Raw genomic sequence first — 26,812 nt, 5'->3', positions numbered from 1 at the left:
TATATTATATACAAATATACAATTAAGACAAGAAGCCGAGAAAAGTAAACACATTAAAAAAAGAATAGAGAGCCCATGATTTGTAGGACAATATCAGTTCTAATTTACATTCAGTTGGTGTCCCAGAAAACATGAGATCAGAAAGAATTTCTAAACAAATAGCTGAAAAATTTCCAAAATTAATGAACGCTCTAAACCCAGAGATCTAAAAGATTCAGTGAACCCAACCAAGTGAGATAGATACAAAAAAAGAAAACAGATGGTGTCCCATCATAATAAAATTTGTGAAAACCATTGATTAAAAAAAATCTTAAAAGCAATTGGAGATAAAAGATACATTACAGGGTGCCTGGGTGGCTCAGTGGGTTAAGCCGCTGCCTTCGGCTCAGGTCATGATCTCAGGGTCCTGGGATCTAGTCCCGCGTCGGGCTCTCTGCTCGGCAGGGAACCGGCTTCCCTCTCTCTCTCTCTCTGCCTGCCTCTCTGTCTACTTGTGATCTCTCTCTGTCAAATAAATAAATAAAAAAAAATCTAAAAAAAAAAAGATACATTACATATTGGGCAATAAAGATAATAATAATTTCAGATGTCTACTCAATAACTAGGCAAATCAGGGGACAATGGAATTCTATCTTCATAGTCCTAAAAGAAAAGGAAGAAGCCCTATAATGTAGAATGTTAAATCCACAAAAAGTATTCAAAAGTGAAGGCAAAATAAAGGCTTCTTCAGACAAATATGTATATGATTTGACACCAGCAGACTTGCACTATAAGAAATGTTAAAGGAAGTTCTTCAAGTGTAGTAGAAATGATAAGAGATGGGAAATTGGACCCACACAAAGGAATGAAAGGTGCGAAAAATGAGGAAAATCGATGTACAAAATGATGTGATTACTTACTGACAGTGATGCAAAGAGAAACAAAAACAACTGATTCTGCTTTTATTAGGGAAGTATTTTAACATATATTTACTTTAATTGAATAAAGCGCGAGGAAAGTACTCATGAAAACAAGATAAAACACGACAACCGCAGAGTCAGTGCACACTCAACTGAATTCGAACAGGACTAAAGTGATGGGGAGGGGGTCTCCAAAGAGAAGGCACAGTCTTTCTGCCAGTCCAGGCCGCTTCAGGTCTATTCAGAATATTTGCTGAAAAATGGCAAAGCTGAGGAAGTTCCATAAATCTATCGGATATCTGAGTCTTACAATTCTGACAAGATGACACTCCCCCCAAATGTGACATTTTCAGGAGAATTCAGTCCGTGGTAGGAGATACTCATCTGTGCTTTGACTTTTTCTTGTACTCCTTTGTTTCTCTGTCTCTTTTATTTTTAATTTTGTTTTTTTAAAGATTTTATTTATTTATTTGACAGAGAGAGCGAGAGATCACAGATAGGCAGAGAAGCAGGCAGAGAGAGAATGGGAAGCAAGCTCCCCGCTGAGCAGAGAGCCTGATGTGGGGCTCGATCCCAGGACCCCGGGATCATGACCTGAGCTGAAGGCAGAGGCTTTAACCCACTGAGCCACCCAGGCGCCCCTGTTTTTTAATTTTCAAATGTGAAATATTAAGGTGTAATTGACATGTAATATTGTGTCCCTTGAGGGTATACAATGTGTTGATTTGATACATTTATAAGTTGCAGTGTGATTACTGGTGTGCTTTTAGCCAACACCTCTATCATGTCACATAATTATCATTTCTTTTTTGGGGTGAGAATAATGCAGATCTAGTCTCTTAGCAACTTTGACGTTTATCATACAGTATGGTTGGCCATCATCTCTATGCTATGTATTAGATCTCCAGGACTTATTGATCTCCTAGTTGCCTGTCTGACCTTTAAACATCTCCCCAGTTTTCCCACCCACAACTGTCATTCTACTCTGTTTCTATGTGTTCGGGTTTTTTAGATTCCACAAGTGAGATCATATAGTATTTGCCTTTCTCTATCTGACTTATCTCACTTAGCATGATGCCCTCAATTTCTCTGTGTTGTTGCAAATGTCAGGAAATCTTGCCTGGGGAAACACTGTCTACTGAGCCCCTTCTGCGATTGGTCTTCATGCTGGGTCCTGCTGGTGTTTGTGAGCATTGCCCCTGCCTCGGTTGGACAGGATCTGCCCATGTCGTCCAAGTGCCCTTCAGAGTAATTTAATTAATTATTTTAATTGATAAGATTCAAAAGCCTTTTGAGAGTTGTTTGGCAACTTGGTGCTCACTCAGTCCTCCCCTGGTGGGGGGGGGGGAGGGAAGGGAGGCGACAAGGACAGGCAGGAGCTAGCCCTTATCAAATGTCCTTTCCCACCTGAGCAGCACTGCTTGTCGAGATCAACTTGTTTTTAAGGAAGGATGAATATGAATTAGGAATCCCGGCTTAAGTATCCTTCTAGGAAGAAAAAATACATTTTGATGGGAAGCCTGTACTTGTAACTACTGAATTGAAATATTTGGTAATAGTTTTATGTGTGATATTTTCCCTGGTGATTTCTAAAGACCACAACAGGTATTTAATAAGTTTCAATCATTGTGGCCACTTTCCCACCAGCTCTGCGGAGAATACAAATCAGGCACGTCTGCTGGGCGCCGCTCTTGTTCTGGGATGAGCTTCAGAATGAGATTGTTATTGGAAGCGGAGAGGAAGGAATGGAAAAGAGGTGTGAATGGAAATGAGAGTTTCTGGAACAGGCTCATCGAAGGTGCATATAGAGCACATGTGCAGTCAAGTGTTAAATTTTTAGATTTTCCTGGACGTGTAAACATAAAGCAGGATCTCTTTACGTGGCAGCAATGATGATGCCACGATGTCTCATTTTGTGAGATAATAACCCCCTTGGGCTGACGCGGTCATGGTTTCAGGCACTCCTCTATTTGCAGGTACCTCTGCCCAGAGCTCGAGCTCTCTGGGGAGCAGAGAATGGCAGTGTCACACCTCTGGGTAGAACTGGGGTTCTGTCACTAACTGAGGTTGTCCAAAGCTGACCTTGTTACTTCCTTCCCCAGGGCAGCGGCTCCTGCTTCCAGCCCCGGAAGTCACAGAAGTCTCTGATCTTTCTCTTTACCATCACCACATGCCTTCCCTTTTGTTTCACAAGGTACTTTATTTTTTATTTTTTTTTAAGATTTTTCTTATTTATTTGACAGAGATCACAAGTAGGCAGAGAGGCAGGCAGAGAGAGAGAGAGGGAAGCAGGCTCCCCGCTGAGCAGAGAGCCCGATGTGGGGCTCTATCCCAGGACCCTGGGATCATGACCTGAGCCAAAAACAGAGACTCTAACCCACTGAGCCACCCAGGTGCCCCCACAAAGTACTTTAATTAATAAACGATGAATCTTGGAACACTGAAAAAATAAAATAAAATAAAATAAAATAAAATAAAATAAGAAAGGAAGCCTTTCCATTTCTGTGCCCATCCCTCTAGGCAAAACCAACCACAACACATCAGCACTACTACACATACCTACACACAGCCGTGTGTGTGTCTGTCTGTGTGTGTGTGTGTCTGTGTGTCCTCATCTAGGCTCTTATAGGTAGACTTTTAGCTTAGAAGCCATTTGCTGGGACGCCTGGGTGGCTCAGTCGGTTAAGCTGCTGCCTTTAGCTCATGATCCCAGGGTCTTGGGATCGAATCCTGCATCAGGCTCCTTGCTTAGTAGGGAGCCTGCTTCTCTCTCTGCCTCTGCCTGCCACTCTGCCTGCTTGTGTGCATGTGTTCTCTCTCTCTCTCTCTGACAAATAAATAAATAAATAAAATATTAAAAAAACAAAACAAAACCATTTGCTTTCCTGACTACTGCTCATGATAATTAGCAAAATGTTAGGCCCAGCAGATAATACCATACCATTAATTAAATGAACTACCATGGAAATATGAAGAACTCAGGATACTTCAGAAAAAAATTATATGGGAGGGATAACCTCTGTTAATACAGATTCTGGAAAAAGTGCTCTTGGCCTAGTTTTGTCCATCACCGATACCCGTATCTCACTTTATAATAGATAATAACATCCACTCCCTATTTTCAAAAGCTTGAGCGAAGTTTTACATGAGAGATGTTATGATGATGTTGAAATCATTTCTTTAGGGCTTCTGAACCTTTTTATAATATTAATCTTAGTAATAATGACCATGTGTAGAGAATTTACTCTGAATCTGTGTATGCTTGAAGTTAAGCTTGATGAAATTTTTTTTAAATTGTGTGCTAGAATCTTTATTCCTCTATGATACGTGTTGCAAAATGCTGACCGTTTCCTGGTTAGTTGAGGGAACATTTTAGTTTGTGTAGTCTGGCAGTTGTCTTTTTCCTCCAAATAATCTTTTCTCACTGTGCCCATATTAAGAGGCAGAAAGCGTGGCTTGCTGCTGGATTCAGACGGAGGTTATATCCCACACCAGGCCGCTGTGCTGTTCTCCCCGCAACCTCACTTAGCCGAGGGATCTTGCTTTTGTACTACATTCTAGCCACAACCGTGTAGAATAAATTTCTTGGTGGAGAAATTTATTTCACCTTGAAGAGATTTATTTAAAGCAATCACAAGCTTGGATTCGTTGAGTCACTGCGATTAGTTGATTTACTGTGATGCTGTTCACAATTATTTTGTTGTAACCATCAATGACGTGGTTCAGCTTTGAGAGCTATATTGAGAGTTCTGTTCAAGTTCTTGCCTGAGACACGGGGCTCAAGGGTCAAGATTTAGAGGAGTCAGAATGGTTACTTTTTATTCTTTGCCTTTAGGAGAGAAGATTTGCATACCTGTGCCTCTCAGTCCCCCCCAGGTAAAGGTTTTCCTTGGCAGCTCTCTGCTGATCTCTTTTTCTTTAAAGAGCAAAGGGGCGGAGTCACACAGTCTCAAGTCCTTAAAATTGAGGAAAACAGAAAGCACAAGGAGGGGAAATATTTTCTCGGAGGGAGAGAGAATACCCTTGAAGAGTGAGGGGGCTGTTTTGGCTTAGGGCATATTGGGACACGTGTTCATCTCCCCGGCTTCCCCCCCAGATTCTCCTGATCCTTTAATAATTAACCATTTATCAGCTGCTGGTGGGACTGTAACTCGGTCAAGGTCAATTTTATATTCCTGCAAGCTAGGCAAAGCATTGCAAACTAAATAGATGGTCATTTTTTTTTTAAATGGGGTTAATAGAATTCTCTGACTTCCATTAATGTATTTTAATGCTCAACCTTTAGTCAATAGGTTTTCCTTAAAGTTAGCTCAAATCTTTCCTGCTGGGAAACTAGGAACTAATGTCACTGGTCATCCGTTGGAGATGGGCCAACCAACCTATGTATCTGTGACTATATAAATATAATTTATACATTTTTAGGCTGACAGATCCTTCCTTCAGCCCTTCATGCCACTTCCAGAAACTCCTGTTAATCTTTCTTATAAGTAACATATTGCACTGAACACCAAGTCTTTCTTCACGTTACCCGCATAACGCACCAGTTGTTGGGCTGTGAATTAGAAGAGAGTCTGAGTCATGAACTCATTCTTAGCTTGAGTTCTCAAAGCTCCCCAGGTTTTTCCATTATATGTGTCTAAAGCCATTTCTCCTCCTCTTATGTTATATTTGTACCGATTTTTTCTTCCTAAAGGGATTACATCCACATCTGTTTCTATTAAACACCACTCTGCTTATCTTTCCTTTTCTCCAAATTGTCAAGGGCGCCTCTTTCTTCTTAATTCTGTGTCCTAGCCTCATCTCTATGGAGATTTATCTAAGACCTGCACTGAGGAAATATCTTATTAAAATGTAAATAGATTCTCAACATTCCGAACACATTCAAGTCATCCAAATGTGGCTATTTATTTGTTGGGTTCATGTTTCTATTTCTTAAAAAAAAAACCAAAACAAAACCAAAGACAGCAACCTTAATTAAATAGGGCTTTTGCATGGGGGGGGGGGCAAGACATTTGGGAGTTTATGTATAAGTGTTCTTATGGCACAGTTATCCATGTAGTAAAATCAACAATTCACTTTATATTCCTTTCCTTATATCTTAAGAAAAAGAGTCTTTCCCGTTTGTTTGAGGAAAAAATGTTTCAAGATTTTCATACCTGGTTGACAAAACAATTCATCTTTTCTGACTGCTTTAAAGGACTTTGACTCCTGTTTCGACCCATGCAGAATGGAAGTGTGTCCCCTCTCCCCACTCCTCTCTTGTGATGCAGTGTTTTTTATTAATAGGGAAAAAATTCCAGAAATGGGAAACTGAGATGTGGTCCACATTACTTCAGAGATATGGCCAGTGAAACTCCAGTATTTGGTTCATCTGACAATCGTTGAGATGGCACAAATGAAATCACGTGATATGACTCAGTGCACTGTGAACATTAATTAATTGATACCCACAAAAATAATTTAGGGACAAAAAGGCTATAGCAGTGGAAAAATATTAGTGTAGTGATGGCTACATATCACAAGCAGCTTCACAACCATCTTTCCCTCTTGTCAATGTTCTCATCCCCGTTGTTGACTAAGCTTGTGCCATACTTTGACTCTCTGGTCGTACAGGCTGGGATGTCCTCTGCTGTTGGAAACTGTGAAGAAGCTGAGCAGAGATGGTAGAAGGAGTCAGCTAGGAGGATGGCAAGCTGTCACTCGTGATAAGATGCAGGCCGTCTTGCAGATGAGAACCAAACTGTAGTAGGAGGTGAAAATACGAAATAATTTCAATACACACTGTTTATATGCACACAGTCACACTCACACACAACCAGTGAGGAAAGCAGAGTATTCCTGAAGAAAACACGAATAGAACATTCTAGAAGTCAACAAAGGCACACAGTTTTTTTGCTCATTTACTCATTCATGGGTCCACGGAAAAAGCCCACAGGTGGTAGGCAGGTAGTAATGTAGTAACTTATACCTTAGCTTTCTTCTAGTGGCCAGAGAAATGCAACAAACTAGTTTGTGTTTGATTGAAGACAGGGAAAAGGAAATAAAGCACCAAATGGATTTCACTGGCTCGCAGAAAATGAACTTCTCAATTCCTGTTTACCAGCTGCATTGGTTGGTTCTGCGAGCTTGCCAGAGCTCTATATGGATTGTTTAAAAGGTTAGCTGCCATGACCCTGATGGGACAAAGGGACACGCTAGGATGTGGATGTCAGCAGTGCTTGAGTGCTCCTAATGGGAAAATGTTAGAGCTTTAAAGGTGGAAACATCAAGACAGTGGATTAGAGTATAATGTTTCCACTGGTTCAACTGAGAGAGAGTTTGATGGGTCGTTTTCCCAGACTAATGAAAGGAAGGATGTTTCCTTTATGTGGATGGGGTGGTTCCAAATGAATTTAATGGTCCCCCCAAATGAGCATCATTCTGAGTGTCATGTATTCCATTCACACCAGGGGCACTGATTTATAATTACCCTAATGGAGCCCAGAATTGGGACAAATGGATATTCACGTTGCATTTTCTTTTGAGGCACTGTGTATATTGGGCACAGACTGCCGAAATGACAGGGTGCAAGTGAGGTTTGTTTATTTCAACTTGCTTGCAGTGGATGTGCATTTCTAGGTCACTGATTCCAGCACAGCAGTGTTCATGGCAAACAGTGTATAGAGGGGGATTTACACACAGGATGGCTGACATAACTGGGTGGACTCTGGCTTGGTCTGCTTGGGTGGCTGACTCTAAATGAAGTCTGGGAATCTGCAGGTAGTGTCCCAGCTGATGAAAAATGCACTTGAGTTTGGCTTACTGATATCCAAGTACATAAAAGTAAAGCATATACTGAGCTGGGAGCATGGAAGAAAATCTATTATGAATAGCAAGAGAAGGGGTGACTAAAGTGTCTCATTGAGTCCCAAATTCTGTTTGCTATTTTATTGTGAGGGAGTCCATTAGCAAAAGAGATAAGATTTCAGGTTGAAGGATGCCTGGGTGGCTCAGTGGGTCAAACCTCTGCCTTCAGCTCTGGTCCTGATCTCAGGGTCCTAGGATCAAGCCCCGCATGGGGCTCTCTGCTCAAGCGGGGAGCCTGCTTCCTCCTCTCTCTCTGCCTGCCTCTCTGCCTACTTGTGACCTATCTCTGTCAAATAAATAAATAAATAAATAATCTTAAAGAAAAAGATTTCAGATCGAGATCTTCCAAGTAATGTTAAGTACCTGTCTATCAGATCGTATCACTGGGGTGCCGTTAGCTGTGTTACTAGGTTCTAGGAGCGTATACTCACTTATCTTTCTAAGTTGGTTACATTCAGCCATGATGGTATTCAGGCTGTTGACACATGATTTGTAAGAGGATTTAGTTTTCCTTAAACTGCAATTGAATTCTGAAATAGAAATCTAATCTTAAAACTAGTACAGGGGCAATTTGCAAAAACATCTTAAAACATGAGTGCTGGGAATCTTAAAATAGTAGGAAGAATAATTTTCCTGGTGTCAGGAGAACATACGGTAGAAAGAACAGGGTCATTAGTAGCTGATTTGTTCAGCCAGATGCAGGCGCTGTGACATATTTAAGGTGATCCAAAGAGTGGTATTTGTGTAAGGGTGCAAATGGCTATCTTTGTGTTGAATTCTAAAGCCAATGCTGGAATATAAAAATAGATCCCTTATTCTTTAGTCCTGGGATGAAAATTAGGTTATTTTTCGTTGTTATTCATTCCAGCCTCCATACTGGGTTTATAAAGAAATCAAAGACCAAACAGGCTACTGTCTGTTCCTGCAGGTTCTCTTGGGGCAAGTTTATAGCATTGAAACCAGAGGGATGGGATTTCCATTTACTAAAATGAGAAGCTTATTGGAACATCAGGTTTGGAAGATCAGGTGTTTGTTTTGGGGAGATATGCATTCAGTTTTGGACACAGAAAGTCTGTGATGGCTATTTGCAATCCTAGAGGAAATGTCAAGTAGACAGCTAGAATTTGGGGCTGACGTTGGGAATTGTCATATACATGGAGTATTGGAAAGCTCCAATTCTAGGATTTGCAAAGTCAAAACAGACAACAACAAGAAAGCTCCAAGGGTGAGCATTCATACAGACAGAGATGTCCTTGGGCAAAGTCTAGTGGCCCCACAGTGTTCAGAGGTCAGGGAGGTAGGAAAGAACCATAAAGGAAATTTAGATGAGTGATCAGTGAGGAAGAAGGAAACACAGAAAGTGGGATAACCCAAAAGCCAAATGAAGGAAATGTTTTGAGGGAATGACTGACCACATGAAAATGGCTGTTACACCAACATGGGAGAAGATGCTTTTAGAGAGGAATGAGGACAAAACCTGTAACCTTTCACCAGCTGGGAATGGAGTGCTATTGTCTGTTCTGACTTTGCAAATCCTAGAGTTTTTGGACTCTCTCTGTGCCTTTTTATTCCTGCTTACAAGTGGAAATTCTTTTCTCAGCTAATCTCTCTTGAAACGCTTTGTCAAATATATTCAATAACAAGCAGCTCATGCTATTAACCTTCTGTTGTCTAATTATTTCCCATACAAGCACCATATGATTAGGCACATGGACACTCTCTAAGGTTTTCAGACATGACTGCTTCCCAAATACTGTGCTCCTTCATAATGTGGCTCGCTATCTATCTCTCCAGCTTGTAATGTGATTTTCCTTACTGCTTCTTTAAGCCAATGCTATGCTAAGATTTATATTTTAAGGTTTTTAGCATGAGAATGAATCAAATGCTAGGCAATCCCCAAATTCCAATGGCCTAAAGAGCAAGAATTTATTTTTCACTCATAGAAAGCCCACTGCCTGTTTGGGATTCCACTCCTAGGTCACTTCTCCATGTCCTGGCTCTGCCTGGGACCTTCAGACACACCCAGGGCAGTGAAGGCCTCGTTGGAAAGATGAAAACAGGCAACTAAGTTCTTCCAGTAGGAAGTTGCACACACCACTCCCAAAGCAAAACCAGATGGCCAGTTCCAGTTTCTAAGCCTTAAAGTAGAGGAATAGGATTTAGTAGCAAAGCCTGACTCAGTACATAAATCAGTGTAAAGCCACATGAATTTACTTTTTATCTTCTTGCATAATATCAAACTAATTTTTCTGTAGAAACTGTTTTACTTCATTCCTGGACCTGGTACTCTAAAGACATAATAGCTAGTGTGATATGAACAGGCAAGGTTTTTCAGTCAAACTTCAATAATCCTCTTAGAGGGAAAAGTGTACTTCATTTGGCTTTATGATTTGAACTCTGTCCTGAAGTAATTTATGCCAGTTGTTAGCAGAACCTAGAAATAAAACCATACCGGTTGTCACCTAAACCCCTGGTCTGTTACTGATGCCATGTTTTTTTCCCAAGGCCTCACGTTTGTTGTTCTATTTTATGTTTTTACAAGCTTGCACTGAAACAGCCCCTATTTTTAGCTGCCGGTCCCCTCACCTCTCTTACCTTTTCAATACTGCCATTTGTTTGTTGTTGGTATTGTTATTCTGACAAAGACTAACATGCGTTTCTCTAAGTACTTTAGGTAGAATTGATGACACCATAAAGCAGCCATATCACTCTTGAAGTGAACGTATTTATACACAGTTGATCTAGCGTTACCTGAGAATGAGTTATTTTGCCATTAGTAAATCCAGGTGTTGGTCAAGGAAATTCTCTCTACTCCGTTAGGTAAAGAGGAACTGGCAGGAGTGACCAACCCCGCTAAAGAAAATCTGTGTGTCTCCTATTGGATTTTATTTCTACTCATATATTTGTAGTAGATAAGGAAAAATCAGCACAAATAAAAGTGGCTTTGTCTGGCCAACAGACACATAGAAAAGTGCCCAACATCACTCGGCATCAGGGAAATACAAATCAAAACCACAGTGAGACACCACCTCACACCAGTCAGTCAGAATGGCTAAAATTAACAAGTTGGGAAATGACACATGTTGGTGAGGATGTGGAGAAAGGGGGACCCTCCTACACTGTTGGTGGGAATGCAAGCTGTGCAGGTGCTTTGGAAGACAGTAAGGAGGTTCCTCAAAAAGTTGAAAATAGAGCTACTCTATGACTGACCAATTGTACTACTAGGTATTTACCCCAAAGATACAAATATAGTGATCCAAAGGGACACCTGCACCCCAGTGTTTATAGTAACAATGTCCCCAATAACTAAACTGTGGAAAGAGCCCAGATGTCCATCGATAGATGAACAAATAAAGAAGATGTGGTATATATACACACCCAATGGAATATTATGCAGCCATCAAAAATGAAATCTTGCCATTTGCAATGATGTGGATGGAACTAGAGGGTATTATGCTAAACAAAATAAGTCAATCAGAGAAAGACAATTATTGTATGATCTCACTGATATGTGGAACTTAAGAAATAAGGCAAAGGATCATAGAGGAAGAGAGGAAAAGAGGAAACAAGACAAAAACAGGGAGAGAGACAAACCACAAGAGACTCTTTTTTTTTTTAAATTTTATTTTTTATAAACATATATTTTTTATCCCCAGGGGTACAGGTCTGTGAATCGCCAGGTTTACACACTTCACAGCACTCACCATAGCACATACCCTCCCCAATATCCATAACCCCACCCCCCTTCTCCCAACACCCCTCCCCCCATCAACCCTCAGTTTGTTTTGTGAGATTTAAGAGTCACTTATGGTTTGTCTCCCTCCCAATCCCATCTTGTTACAATTATTCTTCTCCTACCCCCTTAACCCCCCATGTTGCATCTCCTCTCCTTCAAAACCACAAGAGACTCTCAATCTCAGGAAACAAACTGAGAGTTGCTGGAGGGAAGGGGGGTGGGGAGATGGGGTTACTGGATGATGGACATTGAGGAGGGTATGTGTTGTAATGAGTACTGGGTATTATATAAGACTGATGAATCACATACCTGTACCACTGAAAGAAATAATACATTATATGTTAATTTAAAAAGGTAAAAAAAAAAAAGTGGCTTTGTTTTGGACAGGTCTACAGTTCTACGAAAATAACTTCTCACAGGTTAACATGTTCTTTGTGTGTAGCGATATGTAGTTCACAGATTGTTTCAGATTTGTGCTCATTTGCATCTCATGAGGTAAATAAGGAATGTGTACATTATCCCTCCTTTATGGACAAGTAAATACAGACTTTAAAAAAAAATTCCAGGGGCGCCTGGGTGGCTCAGTTGGTTGAGCGGCTGCCTTTGGCTTGGGTCATGATTCCAGGGTCCTGGGATCGATCCCCACATCGGGCTCCCTGCTTGGTGGAGAGCCTACTTCTCTCTCTCCCTCTGCCTGCTGCTTACTTGCACTATCTCTCTGTCAAATAAATGAATAAAATCTTTAAAAAAAAAAAAAATTCCAGACTTGCTAACATTCACACAGTCAGCTATTGACAAAGCTGGAATTAAAACCTGTGTTATCTGGTTTCCTTCTGTGCAATTTCCACAAGCAATTTCCTAGATAATACAAAATGAAGAGTATTATTTTTTTTTATCATGACCCGAAATTTATTTTATCTCATTAAATAAATAGCTGTACTAAGCACAGCACTTGAGGCAGTTCAAGTAGTGGCCTTAGTTACCTGTGTGTCTGTGACTGTTGGAGGTTCCTTTTGTGTACCTGCCCATGGGGCATCTGACAGTGATTCATTTGTGGATTCTTCAAATATACTCCCAACATGAAAGAGGAGGGATTCTTTTTATAAGTCACTCTTTATGAATTAGTCAGTTTTTAATTGTTCTCAACTGGTGGCAAATACTTCAGCACCTTGAATGGTGTTCTTGCTGTTTCGGGATCTTACCAGGAGACAGACTGACTTGTTATAGAGTTCAAGCCTGCACTTCTCTCTGACCCCTTTCTTTTGCTGATCATACTTTGGAATTAACAATTTGAATTAATTAACAATTAACAATTAACAATCATACTCTGGAATTAACAATTTGAAGGGGTTGGACCATAACCCGTCTCTTATCCACACTAGAAGGATTGAACCATAAATACAGGGGGGCACTGATTGAATCAAACAGAGGTAGGAGCCAGAACTCTAACAAAGATAATCCTTGAAATCTGGGCTAATTTTATTTTTTTAATGTTTCTAACAGGTAATGCTGTACTCTTCGGCAATTTACTTTACCTCTCTGTACTTGTATTTCTTTATTAGATACATGGAGGGAATTACCACACAATATTTAATAATGCATAATAAATAACATGTCCAGTTTTATTTTCATTTCTATGGAATAGGTATCATATAATCTTAAGAGAATTCAATGATTAATATTTTCTCTAAGGCAATGTCAAAAGGAACTTTTTAGCTGATCCCACGAGTGGCCATTCTCTATGGGATAAGAACAAAGCCAAGCACTTCTGGTATCAATTTCTCTGGAGTAGAGAATATATTGAAATAATAAAATTTTCTGCAAGAACACCAGTTAGAATTCAAGGTCAAATATGCCATTTATTAGAAAATTGGACTCCCAAGCTTAAATAAAAACAAGGTTTCATTTTAAACTTACTTAAAGAATATGGGCAAAATATATCAGACCAGAATTAAAGGAGGATGACCTGACTTCTGCTCCCAGGACCGATGTAATGGGACACCGCAGGGAGTATGCTTATGCCCTCCAACCCAATCCTAATAAAAAAATATTTTGAAGATATCAGAGATATGTGGAAGCACAGGGTTTAGATGAACCACAACTTATGGGAGGAGAGAACGGTGAGGTTGTGACCTTTGCCTTTTTCCCCCTTAAATTTGTGAGAGAAGCATTTCCTGATTCTGAATGTGACCTGGGAGCTTGGGGACAGGCACAAATGCTATCCTGGGGGAAAAGAGTAACCAGCAAAGCTTTTCCTGGTCACGCAGGGCCCATATCACAATACAATAGAGGGTGTTTTTCTTTTCTTTTCTTTTTTTCATGGGAATTTTGAGCCAGTTTTGATATGTAATGGAAGCGAGGGATCTTGGTCAAAATATTTTCAGAGGTAGAGTGACATGTCCTGCACTCTTGAGGTGCATAGGGAATAAAGATCCAATTTGGGAGAAAACACAGAGCTGGTCTTTCCAGCAATATTTTTTAGGGCAGATTTTGAAACTCTTAGAGGTGGCAGGTTAAGAAGTGTGGGCTGGAAACTCTGAAGGCAAAGTTCTCTTACAGAGCTTTTCAGGCCAAGGACACGGGCCCACCATGCTCTCAAAGGATGTTTATCAGTCCGCTGAGCGTTCCAATTCCTAGAGAAAGGACTTCTGTCACTATAAGATAATTCGACTCCAAGAATACCCTCAAATATTTAATTTCACGTGCATAGTGAGACTCAGAGAGCATTTCCACCTGCTGTATTTCATTTGTTTGCCCTTCTAAGTTGGTAGATGTGGGGCTAATTCTGATTTTGTAGATAAGGACCCTGGGGTTCAGTGGTCAGAAGGAGAGTGGGGCTGGAAACGGGATGTTCTGGCAGCTCATGCAGTGGCCACATACTATATTAATACAGGCACTGAGACTGGCTGCTCAGCAACTCTGAAGCTACTTTAAGCCTCATTGTAGGAAGGGACCCTGTTCGAGTCATTTGTATTTGCAAAGATTGGTCTTTCCCTGGCACTTATAGCAAAGCCACTGCTCAGAGCCTGGAATCAGTATCATCCTCCCCTGGAACTTGGATTACAGAAACTGGTAGAAAGATTGCAGAAACTAGAGAAGGTGCAGGACGTGGGAGCGTGAATTTTGGTTTCAAGATACAAATTAGAGCTAGGGTTTCATAGTAAATTATTTGTCTTTCTGTCACCTGAGGCGCTCCAGAGGGCAGTTGGGTTAATTCACGTACTGTAATTCACCAAGCTATTCCAAGCTTTTATTTTCTAATAAACCGTGGAGAGTTCTTAATTGGTAATTAGAAAATGATTATACCTTGTCTGTAAAAACCACATTTCTTTGACTATATTGATGTGATTATGTAATTACATTTCAAATTAGCTTAAACAATGTTCAACACGGGAATTCTAGTTCGGGTGTAATCCGCAGTAACATGGGCGGGGCCAGCAGTGGGGGCATCCTCGAGTGTGAGCACACGCTCCCTGGTTTTGAAGTGGGTTTTCAACTCGCTTCCGTGTTCCTTGTAATACTTGGGGGACAGCAGCAAGGGTTTAATTTCATCATTCAGTCTTAATTTTGTACATAATTCCTTTTTAATTATGACTTAAGCCAAGATCTTTAGTTTTTTATGGAAACCAAGTGGCTTTTTTATTTCAATGTTATTATTTTTTTACTTAGTAAGAACATACTGTAGTTAATCAAATACCTGTAACAGACATTTGCAATGATCAGGCCAAGAAGGAGAATTTAATCATCATCAGCATCATCATACGTTGATTATTCCAAAATGTAGCCATCCAAACAAATCCCGCTCGGGATTGTTGGTGAAGAGTAGGGATTTGGTCGAGTCTGAACAGTGATACTTTTGAGACTCCAAGACGCTCACAACCAGATGGGGACATTGGGACCGCTGGTTTAAACCTGTGTTGCCTACGTTAAACCTGCATGCGTGTAACCCTAATTATGGATGTGTCTATGCATGTGTGATATTCGACTATTATGCTGCATAGACTGACTTGTACCTAAATGAAAAAAGCAGCATATACGCCTTGTTGTGTATGCATTCACTGGACATTAACATGTCTACTCTGTGCCCGGCACACGAGGAGATGGTTACACAGAGATCGAAAAAATTTAGCTCCAGGGATCACAGACATATTTTGTGAACTCGGTAAATTCTGAAGCAGATTATGAACCGAGGCAGAGGAGTGTGGGGTGGTCTTTCCCTGGCACTTATGAGTGACGTACCATCCCAGGCTGTGTTTCTCCAGCTAACTTGACTCTTTGGCACTGATGTTTAAAACTGGCATAAACATTCCAAACTGCGATTTGAATTAGTTTCTTTTTAACATTGTTTGAGGGCTCTCAGGAAATTATTTTAGTTTTTAAAGGGACAGGAATATTTTTTCTGGACCAAACATGTATAGATTCATTTAAAACTGTACTGTCCTCTTTTTCATCTTTTTTTCTAAAAGATTTTATTTGTTATGAGAGAGAGAGAGAGGTGGGAAGGAGCAGAGGGAGAGGGATAAGGAATCTTCACGCTCAGCCCCACTCAGGGCTCAATCTCATGACCTGAGACAAAACCAAGAGTCAGACTCTTACCTGACTGAGCCACGCAGAGCCCCTGCACTGTCTTCTCTCATAGCTGTATATGGCTATTTAAATTTAAGTTAGTTAAAATTAAATTAAAAAAAAAAAAAAGTTCAGCTCCTTAGATGCACAAGCCACATTTCAAAGGCTCAGTAGCTGCATGTGGCTGCTGGAAACCATACTGAACCACACAATGTAGAACACTGCTATCGTCTTGGAAATTTCTGTAGGATAGGGTTGACATGAACAAATCACACACCTCTAAACACATATAGTAATTTCCTTTCCTCTTCAATATCAGAATGTTTATTTATTTATTTATTTAGATTTTATTTATTTACTTAAGAGAGAGATAGAACAAGAGTGGGGGACTGGGAGAGAGAGCAGCAGGCTCCCCCCATTAAGCCGGGAGCCCCATGTGAGGCTGGATTCCAGGACCCTGGGATCATGATAGGAGCAGAAGGCAGACGCTTAACTGACTGAGCCACCTAAGCGCCCCCAGTATCAGAATATTTAGACCGTCACACGTTCTGCCCAAATGTGAAATGCTCTCATTCATTCACTTACTTGTTTGGCATATGTTTATGAAGTACCTCGTCTGTGGCAGGCACAAGAAGGAATCGGATAGGAGACACGTGTCATTCTTTTTTGATTCTAACAGTGTAAGTATTATAGGTATTGAAAATCTCTTCCTTTCACGTGATTGAGCCTTCTAGCTGGGAAGCAGATTAATTTGTGTAGAGCTTCTTAACAGGGCAAAGTTTGGAAGTTACAAAGACAGTATGAAATGTGGGTGAGGAAAATAAAAATACAAGAGCATCCCGGTCAGGAACATCAGAGGACATCTTTCCTAACTTATTGTAGACATTCTTTCACTTTTTGAAAAAGTGTAACTTAAGTAACATCAAAACTCAAGGAGATGATTGGAGGTTATAAGAAAGTGTAAGTGGGACCAAGTTTCAAATGGAGTAAGTAGGCAGATTCAGAATATTTGAACAACACAACAATTAAGAGATTGTAAGCAATGGGGTGCCTGGGTGGCTCAGTCGGTTAAACGTTTTTAACTCTGGATTTTGGCTCAGGTCATGACCTCAGGGGAGTGAGATCGAGGCCGCTATGGGGCTCTGTGCTGGGTGTGGAACCTGCTTAAGATTGTCTCTCACCTTGTCCCTCTGTCCTCCCCCCAAACCTCTCTCCCTCTCTCTAAAAAAGAAAAAAAAAAAGGTTATAAGTAATACAAGATAACATTTGCAAAGACATAGCGAATTATGGTTTATGTGGACTTTTGAAATTAGTGACAGAGAAATATAATCACATACAATTACCCTTTCAGCCTCTTATTTCAAGTTTTATATTCAATGTACGGAAAAGGCAGAGTAAAAGTTGACAGTATTTGAAGAGATGGTTGGTTTGATCATGCAGTGAGAAGAGATTATGGTCCTAAAATAGTCTGCGGTATGGAGGAATTAACTAGGATTTAAGGGCATTAGTTTGTAAAGCTGGGGTTAAACAGTAGAATGAGTTACTTAGCGAAGGTTAACCTACTTCCCGTTTCTCAAGGGCATTTTGCTGAGAATTAAGAGTGGAATTGGACCGAGGGTTGTTTGTAAGATGGCATAGGGAGGGACTAGGCTTCGGTGTGCCAGCTGTTTTCCCTCACCTTCCACATGAGATCAATATATCTTTGATTTATAAACCATTGCCATCTCTTCTCAAAGTCAAGTTATCCACACTACCGATTTTCCATGGATTTTGTCAGGCTGGTTTCCTGAGACCCTGTCTTCTGTGAGTAGCCTTATGGCTTCTCCCCCTCCGCTGAGGTTAGCGGGGACTTCCATGTCGTTAAATGCAATGAGACTTCTTTAGTGTATATTTTCTCTATCTTCAGGGATAACATCTTTCTCATCTCTCAAGCAATCTCTCCTGCTGTCATTCATGGCACCACACCAGTGTGACAATATCCCATCTTGTTCTAGCTTCTGAACCACTGTCCCGACTGGTGACTGGAGCCACCAACAACCTTGGGTTACTGCTTCCTTTCTGCTTCCTCCAGTTATCACTCTTGTTATAAATTATAAACTTATTATGTAAATTAGATCGTATCATTCCCCACTCAAAACCTTTGATGACTTGCCATTGCGTTTAGGATGAGATCGAAATCCCATAACCTGACTTATGAGCCCTGGGTCATCTGGCCTCTCACTAACTCTTCAGGCTCAGCTTTTGAGTTGCCATTCATTCCTTCATTTATTCTTTGCTTATGAATTCTTTCCCTCATTTAGCAATTATGCGCTGAGCACTGTCCTGGGATCCGAGTGAGGAGCACAGGCTAAGATTATTGCTTTCTAGGAGTTCATATTCTACCAGTACCCAAGTCTGATCTGTCAATGGGATACAAATAATAAACAGGTTAAAAAAGAAAATTATAATGCATTAAATGATGATAAAGGCAAAAGAGAAGAATAAAGCAGGGAAGGATGTGTGCAGGGAAGGTTGAAAATACAGAGAGGTCAGTGAAGGAAGTTTTCACTGAGAAGCTGAGTAAAGACTCACAGAAGGGAGGAAAAAACTATGCAGGTGTCGGGGGGAAGAAAATGCAGGGAAGAACAAAGGTAACATCCTAAGTGTACCTAGAATGTTCTAGAAATGGCAGGGAGGTCAGTATGAGTACCACGGATTGTACAAATGAAGTGGTCATACTGAGAAATGGGACAGAGGGAGCGGGCCAGATCACGTAGAACGTTGTAGGCCATTGTAAGGACTTTGGTTTTATTTGCAATGAGATGAGAAGCCATTGCAGAGTTTTAAGCAGGGAAGTGAAGCTTCTTTCTTAACCCATTAGTTCTTTACATTGGCTGGGCCCCCTTTGTCAGATACTGTGCCAGGGTCCAGACTTTGTATTTTCCCGTGAAGGTTCTTTATAAGATTGACTTATACGGGGCGCCTGGGTGGCTCAGTGGGTTAAAGCCTCTGCCTTCGGCTCAGGTCATGATCCCAGGGTCCTGGGATCGAGCCCCACGTGGGGCTCTCTGCTCAGCAGGGAGCCTGCTTCCTCCTTTCTCTCTGTCTGCCTCTCTGCCTATTTGTGATCTCTGTCTGTCAAATAAATAAATGAAATCTTAAAAAAAATTGACTTACTCATGTAAATTAAAGGCTTTCTGGTAAGAGAAATAAATATTCTTTTATAGTTGTGATAATTGTTCACACTGCCAGCATCCCAGGGGAAGGAAAAATTATGTAAATGGGAGCCCAACTAATAAAGACCATTTTGATTTGGAAACGTGGATTATCATAGGTTGTGAATCATATTAACTGATAAATGTTACAGACCTTGGGTTATTGTTAAACATACATTGAAAACAGGGAGGATTGGAGATTAAAAATGGCCTCTATTGTATCTTTGCATTTGGGTACTATTCTCTCTCTCTCTGTTTTTAAAGATCTTATTATTTATTTGATGAGGGTCAGGGGAGAGAGAGAGAATGCACTGGAGTGGAGGGAGGGGCAGAGGGAGAAGTAGACCCCTGCTGAGCAGGGAGCCGGACACGGCTCCATCCCAGGACCCGATCCCAGGTCCCAAAATCATAACCTGAGCCACTGAACACTCCGAGAGGTGACTGTTCTCAATACGACCTTCTTTTCAGCTGGATCTTCAGTTTTACTCTATTTTTGAAATTTGGCACGTTAAGCCCTGTCACTCACTGAAGTCCTCTCACATAAAATTTAATCTTTACTACTTCTATAATTATTTTTGTTCTATTGAGTCTACTATAAACCATTTCTAAATATGTTTTTGAGAATAAAGTCAGCTTCTTTTCTCTTAGAATGTGATCACATTGGTTTATTCTAGGAATTCCAGTGCACAGGTAATGGTTGTTCCAGGAAATGTGGAGGAGAAGGTACTAGAGTGATCATGCAATGTCCTCACTAAGACTTGCAAAAGGACCTGGGTCTTCAGATTGTCTATCTGTAGCAAGTTCCGAACAAAATGAAGAGAAGGAAACCTTCATTTTTCAACACTTGGCAAATTAAATAAAAGCCCACACAGAAGTTTCTTGGGAAGGGGAAAAATGATCACTTCAAGGAGGGGAGGGAATTACAATGGTATCACAAATCTCAACCACAGAAATAACATGGTACAGAATGAGCCGTGCTGTGATGATTCTGAAGAAGTGATTTTTAACCATCAATTCTTTAATCAAATAAGCAAAATGTCTTGTAGAGTAGAGACAATATGAAGTCATGTAATTACTTAGAAAAATGAAGGTACCATGTGCTTAGTCTCAGGAATTCACTTGAGACTGTGATCTGACAACAATAAAGGAATGACATGTGGTGTAAGTGCCATATGGAATAGCTTGCCTTCTATTTTGTATTTTCTAGTGTTTAAGGTCTATATTTTATTTTGCATTCTTTTCATGTCAATTCTTTAATACATATTTTAAAAATTACTATGGTTAAGAAAAGTAACTTGACTTCCTCACAGTATACTGCAGATAAGTGGGATGTATGGGTATGTGGGGAAATTTACCCAAGCTCAAAAGATACGCTCATGACCTCCAAAACCAGATCGATCTTTAGTGAAAGTATAACTTATTCTACTGACAGTGGAGGGACTCTTATAGGAACTTTTCATATAAAATGCTTCTCCAAAGGGAAAAATGAGACCAACTTCATTCAAAGTCAATAACAGAAGAAAACAGAAATTGAGAATCAACCCATTTCAGTGGACAAAAATTCCCAGCAAAGCAGAATAAAGCTGTACATAACACTCAAAAATAACATACGAAGAATTGAAAGGGAAAAATCCCTAAAATCAGATATTCAAAAACCAAGAACAAAGATGGAGAAAAACCAGGAAGAAATATTACCAGAGTTGGCTGAATTCAGGATAGAAATTGAAATAAGATACGTCAGAAATAAGATACATCAGAAATGGCTAATAAATTAACATGGTGTCAAGGGAGAATAGATGTGAATGAAAATTTAATAAAAGGCATTAAAGAAAGTCAGAAAAACAAATAAGGTGGGCACCTGGGTGGCTCAGTGGGTTAAGCCTCTGCCTTTGACTCAGGTCATGATCCCAGGGTCCTGGGATCAGGCCCCACATCGGACTCTCTGCTCAACGGGGAGCCTGCTTCCTTCTCTCTCTGCCTGCCTCTCTGCCTACTTGTGGTCTCTGTCTGTCAAATAAATAAATAAAGTCTTTAAATATAATGAAATATATGAATTATGAATTATAATATAATATTATAATATGAATATTTACTTGCATAACAACCATAGAGTCATCGAATTCAGGGAATTTAACATCAAATAATACTGTTGCTTATTCTATAGGTCATATTCCAAGTACATCAATTGCTTCAATAATATCCTCCCTAACTGTATTAAGGACCCACACTGCATCTTGTTCTTATGTGTCTAATCTCCTTGAATCTAGAGGAGTTCCGGGGTACCTGGGTGGCTCAGTCGGTTAAGTGTCTGACTCTTGGTTTCCACTCAGGTCATGATCTCTGGTCTGTGGGTTGTAGCATTGAGCGCTAACTGCACTCAGCACAGAGTCTGCTTGAGATTCTCTCCCTTTCCCTCTCCCTCCCTTCCTCTCTACCCCCACCTCCTGCGTCCTCTCTCCCCACTCACGCACATGGCCTGCTCTCTCTCTAAAATAAATAAAATTTAAAATTTGTATATAAAAAAGAAGAGTTCCTTAGCCTTCTCTGACCTTCCGTGAAAAAACATGGGGCAGACATTTTGTTCGGGTTGGTTTGATGTTTCCTCATCAGTGAATCATGGTTATGCATTTTGGACACGTGCGTTGATACGTCTTTCTTAATCAATTGTGTCCGGGAGCACATATGACTCTTTCTGTTGATGTTTTGTCTCTTTCTGTGAATTTGAAATTATTGGCTAGGTTGTTATCTCTCTTCACCATTATGAGTTTATTTTATTTTGTAATTTGCAAAAAGTTATGGGAAGATACTCAAAGCCTATGTAAATAGCCTTCTTTTCTTTAAAGCTTTTCCCCAGTTTAACTTTAGCATCCATTCATAATGCTTGCTTGGAAATGTTCCAGACTCATCTGGTGGCTACCCCAGGGTCGCCCCAGCGAGCCCTCTTTCCTTTGATAGGGGAATGACATTTAGAAGTCATGGCCTGGAGTCGAGTTCTCCTGGGGTGTCATTTGCTGTGGGCCCCTTTGTAGAAACTACGGAAACCGTATTTTCCTCTTCTAATTCCAGCCCTTTGGCTTCCCTCATTCATTGTTTGTCTCTCGCTTCTTCTGTCGGGAAAAACATGACTCACATATCTATATATTTACTCATTGTTTAGTCCTACAGTACACACAAAACAGTTTTAACTTATTAATAGTGTCAAAAAGTTTTGCGGAGTGGTTGTGCCAATTAACACTCCCATTGGCAGTGCGCATGGAATTTCCAAGTGTTCAGAGCCTTGCCAACACTTTAGGGACGTCTCTGTTTTTCATATTGTTTATTTTTAGACATTCCGGTCTATGTACATTGGTGTATCATTGTAGTTTTAATTTTCATTTATATGTTCTTGATAACTGATGAGGTTTGAACCTACTTGTTTGTTTATTTGCCATTTGGACATCTTTTTTGGGGAGTGTTTCAAATGTATGTTCATTTTTTTCTATAGCATTGTCTGTCTTTTTGTATAGTCTGTCTATACACACACTCACATTTAAACATTGTAGATAAGAGTAATTTGTGGCATTTGTTTTTGGGACTGTCTTCTCTCATTCTCTTTGCTGCCCTGAGCTCATTAATATTTTCTCCTTTGTTTTATTGTAAGAATTTATTATTTTGCCTTTACTCTTTATATCTTCAAAAAGTCTAGAATGCTTTTGTGTATTGTATGAGGAAGAGTCAAGAATGACTTTTTTCCACGTTGAGATTTTACTGGAAGGAACATTCTTTTTGACACTTCACTGGAGTGTCCCCTTTTTTTTTTTTTAAAGATTTTATTTATTTATTTGACAGAGAGAGATCACAAGTAGACGGAGAGGCAGGCAGAGAGAGAGAGAGAGAGAGAGGGAAGCAGGCTCCCCGCCGAGCAGAGAGCCCGACGCGGGACTCGATCCCAGGACCCCGAGACCACGACCCGAGCCGAAGGCAGCGGCCCAACCCACTGAGCCACCCAGGCGCCCTCCCCTTTTATTTTTATTTATTTGTTTATGTATTTATATTATTATTTTTAAGTACCCTTCGGGGGCGGGGCCTGAACTCATGACCCTGATATCAAGCCCTGAGCCAAAATCAAGAGTCAGATGTTTAATGGAATGAACCACTGAGGTGCCCCTGAGTGTCCCCTTTGTAAAAATGTGCATGGGGATATTTGTGTAGCTGTGCTTTTGAACTCTATTCTGTTTACTCGGAATTCAGAACTGTCTTAGGTTGTAACCCTTTAAATTTACATATACATTTTAATAGCAGTTTTTCAATTTCCACACGATAAAAATAGATCTGGGCTTTCAATTTGGGTTGTATTGAATGTATATATCAGTTTAGAAGGAGTTATCTCTACAATGTTGTGTCTTGCAATTCATAGACATTTGTCCTCTATTTAGATCTTTTCTGTTTTCTCTTAATATTGTCTTTAGTTTTCTGTGACAAAGGATTGTACATATTCTGTGAGGATAATGCCTAAGGATTCTTTATGCTTTTTTATGTTTTTGTTATTATTATTATTATTATTATTTTTAAAGATTTTAGTTATTTATTTGACAGAGAGAGACACAGTGAGAGAGGGAACACGGGCAGGGAGAGTGGGAGAGGGAGAAACAGGCCCTGCCCTGAGCAGGGAGTCTGCCGCGGGGCTCGATCCCAGGAACTGAGCTGAAGGCAGATGCTTAACGACTGAGCCACCCAAACGCCCCTTCTTTATGTTTTTATAAGGATCATTTAAAAAGCTAGTTTTCTACTTCTTTTTGGTAGATAATAATGAAAATTTTCCACCCTGATTTTATTGAGCTATTTTCCTTGATTCATTTTAATAGTTTTCCTGTGGAATATTTTTGGATATGTGACATAAATAACCATGTTATCAGTGACTAATCACAGGTATATTTCCTTTTGCATTCTGTATGCTTTCGTAGTTCTTTTACTTACATAGGTGCACAGCCAAAGATCTAAAATGCGGTGTTGGATAGACGTGAAGATAGATGGTACTCTGCCATGGTCCTGATCTTAGGCAGTAAGGCTTCTGTATTTTACCAAAAATGTATACCATTTTATCATGAAGCATTTTGTAGTCCCTCAATATCAAACTAATGTCAGATTCTTCTATGTCTACTTTGCTTATTTTTTTTAAAGATTTTATTTATATATTTGAGAGAGAGAGAGAGAGAATGAGAGGGGAGGGGTCAGAGGGAGAAGCAGACTCCCCGCTGAGCAAGGAGCCTGATGTGGGACTCGATCTGGGGACTCCAGGATCATGACCTGAGCCGAAGGCAGTTGTTTAATCAACTGAGCCACCTAGGCGCCCCAACTTTGCTTATTATTATTATTATTTTTGCTTATGTTTTTATAATGAATTTTTTAAAGTGTTTTTCTGGCACCTACTGAAAAGATTTTTTTTTTCTTTCCCTTTCTTCTTCTAGAGTGGTGAATTGTTTGGTTTTTCTTTCTTCTTTTTCTTTCTATTTTTTTTTCTTTTAAGTGTTCCTAATATGGGAACAGCATTGCATTTCTGAAATAAATGCAAATGGATTCGGATGTATTATTTTTTAAATATATCTATGAATTACATTGAAATCAACTTTATAACCATGTTCATTAGTATATTGAAATCAATTTTACAACTATGTTCATCTCTAATTAACTTTTCTTGCAATGTCTTTTCAGATTTTATTTTTTAAATTATTTTTATTTTTTTAAAAGATTTTATTTATCTTATTTATTTGACAGAGATAACAAGTAGGCAGAGAGGCAGGCAGGGGGCAGGGGAAGCAGGCTCCCTGCTGAGCAGAGAGCCGGATGTGGGCTTCGATCCCAGGATCCTGGGATCATGACCTGAGCCAAAGGCAGAGGCTTTAGCCCACTGAGCCACCCAGGTGCCCCTCCTTTTCAGATTTTAATATGAAATTGGGGTCAGCCTCATGAAATAAATTGGGGCACATTCCCTCTTTAATTCGGATTTTAAAAAAAGATTTTATTTAATTATTTAGACAGAGAGAAAGACAGCAGGAGGAGGGAGAGGGAATCTCAAGCACACACTGGGCTGAGCACAGAGCCTGGTGGGGGGTTCCTTCTAATGACCCTGAGATCATGACCTGAGCTGAAATCAAGAGCTGGCTGCTTAACTGGCTGAGCCACTCAGGCACCCCTATTTTGGATTTTTAAAAATCCTTTGCCCTGGGTATGAATCCTCAAGTGCTTAAAGGGAAGGGGACCCAGAATGCTTAGTTAACTTTTCTGGTCTTTCCATCAACTTGGCTCCTTGAATCTTGGCTGATTTGGTAACTCTCCAATACCTTTGACCTGATGTTTTCTGTATTTTATTCATCTTTTAAAAATTTCCTTGCTGGGACGCCTGGGTGGCTCAGTTGGTTAAGCAGCTGCCTTTGGCTCAGGTCATGATCCCAGCGTCCTGGGATCGAGTCCCACATCGGGCTCCTTGCTCATCGGGGAGCCTGCTTCTCCCTCTGCCTCTGCCTGCCATTCTGTCTGCCTGTGCTTGCTGTCTCTCCCTCTCTCTCTCTGACAAATAAATAAATAAAATTAAAAAAAAAATTTCCTTGCTGAGAGGTTCATTTTCCTACAGCCTGGCCCCTTGTAGTTGGGAGTGGACGCCTTTACCTCATTTTTAACCCCACCTCTTCTCTTGCTATTTTTCACAAAGGTTAGACAGATTAAGAATTTTTTGGCTTGTGTGTTACAAGTATTCATTAGAGACTTTTAGACTGCTGTCTGTGCTCACCTTCTCATGGTTGAGTGCTTTAGGGATGAAGAAGAATATTTACTGAGACAAATGCTTCCGTCAGCCTGACAATGCTCTTTTCAAACTGGGTGCCTCTCAAAGCCAGTGCTGCATGGTTCATTACCCATATGGTGCCCTACTCTCATCTTTTAGGATTTGCTTTAGATGATGCTGGTCTGCAGAGGTTTCTGTTTCCTGGTACGTACAAGTTTAAGTTGTTTTAGAAGTTGTAGAAAAAGAACATGTTCTTGGTTTCACTAATAAAGAATGCTTGTTTTAATTTTTTGGGTAAAGGCAGAGGGAGAGGGACGGAGAGAATCTTAAGCAGGCTCCACACCTCGTATGGAACCTGATGCAGGGCTCGATCTCACAACCCTGAGGTCATGACCTGAGCAGAAATCCCCTTTTAATTTTGATAGATTCTCTTATCAATATGTCCTGGAGAGATTTCTTTGGGTAGAATATGGAAAGATGTTAAATGAGGCAGCAAGGCAAACACACACAAAATAATTTTAAAAGAAGAAATCAAATTTCTAACAAATAATATTTTCACAGGGAGTGACACCAGCAAGATGGCAGACTAGGAGGTCCCACCACATGCCTGCTCAGCAACAACCATTTGGCAGCCATCTTGGACAGAAGTGCCTTTATGGGAACTTTGGGATCCAGGTAGGAGACTGTAAAGTGCCAACAGTAAGACCCAAGTAAAATGCCAAGACCCAAGAGGGCTGTTTTGAGAAGGCAGGCCCATGCTTGGGCTTTTGAATTGCCAGCTGTGGTCCCAGCGACAGACCCAGAAACAGTG

General features: G+C 40.3%; 1 long non-coding RNA gene across 1 annotated transcript in view; it reads left to right on the top strand.

Moving 5' to 3' along the window:
• The first annotated feature begins 3,004 nt into the window (after window positions 1-3,004).
• Window positions 3,005-26,812, top strand: part of LOC125089850 (uncharacterized) — a 35,483-nt gene continuing 11,675 nt past the window's right edge. Inside the window, exons 1-2 of the long non-coding RNA XR_007124077.1 lie at window positions 3,005-3,093; window positions 26,563-26,676. This is a non-coding gene — a long non-coding RNA (uncharacterized LOC125089850). The remainder of the gene's footprint in view (window positions 3,094-26,562; window positions 26,677-26,812) is intronic.

The sequence above is a fragment of the Lutra lutra genome, chromosome 17 (genome assembly GCF_902655055.1).
Source record: "Lutra lutra chromosome 17, mLutLut1.2, whole genome shotgun sequence".
NCBI classification, from domain to species: domain Eukaryota; kingdom Metazoa; phylum Chordata; class Mammalia; order Carnivora; family Mustelidae; genus Lutra; species Lutra lutra.
This window is presented reverse-complemented; position numbering and strand designations above follow the sequence as displayed.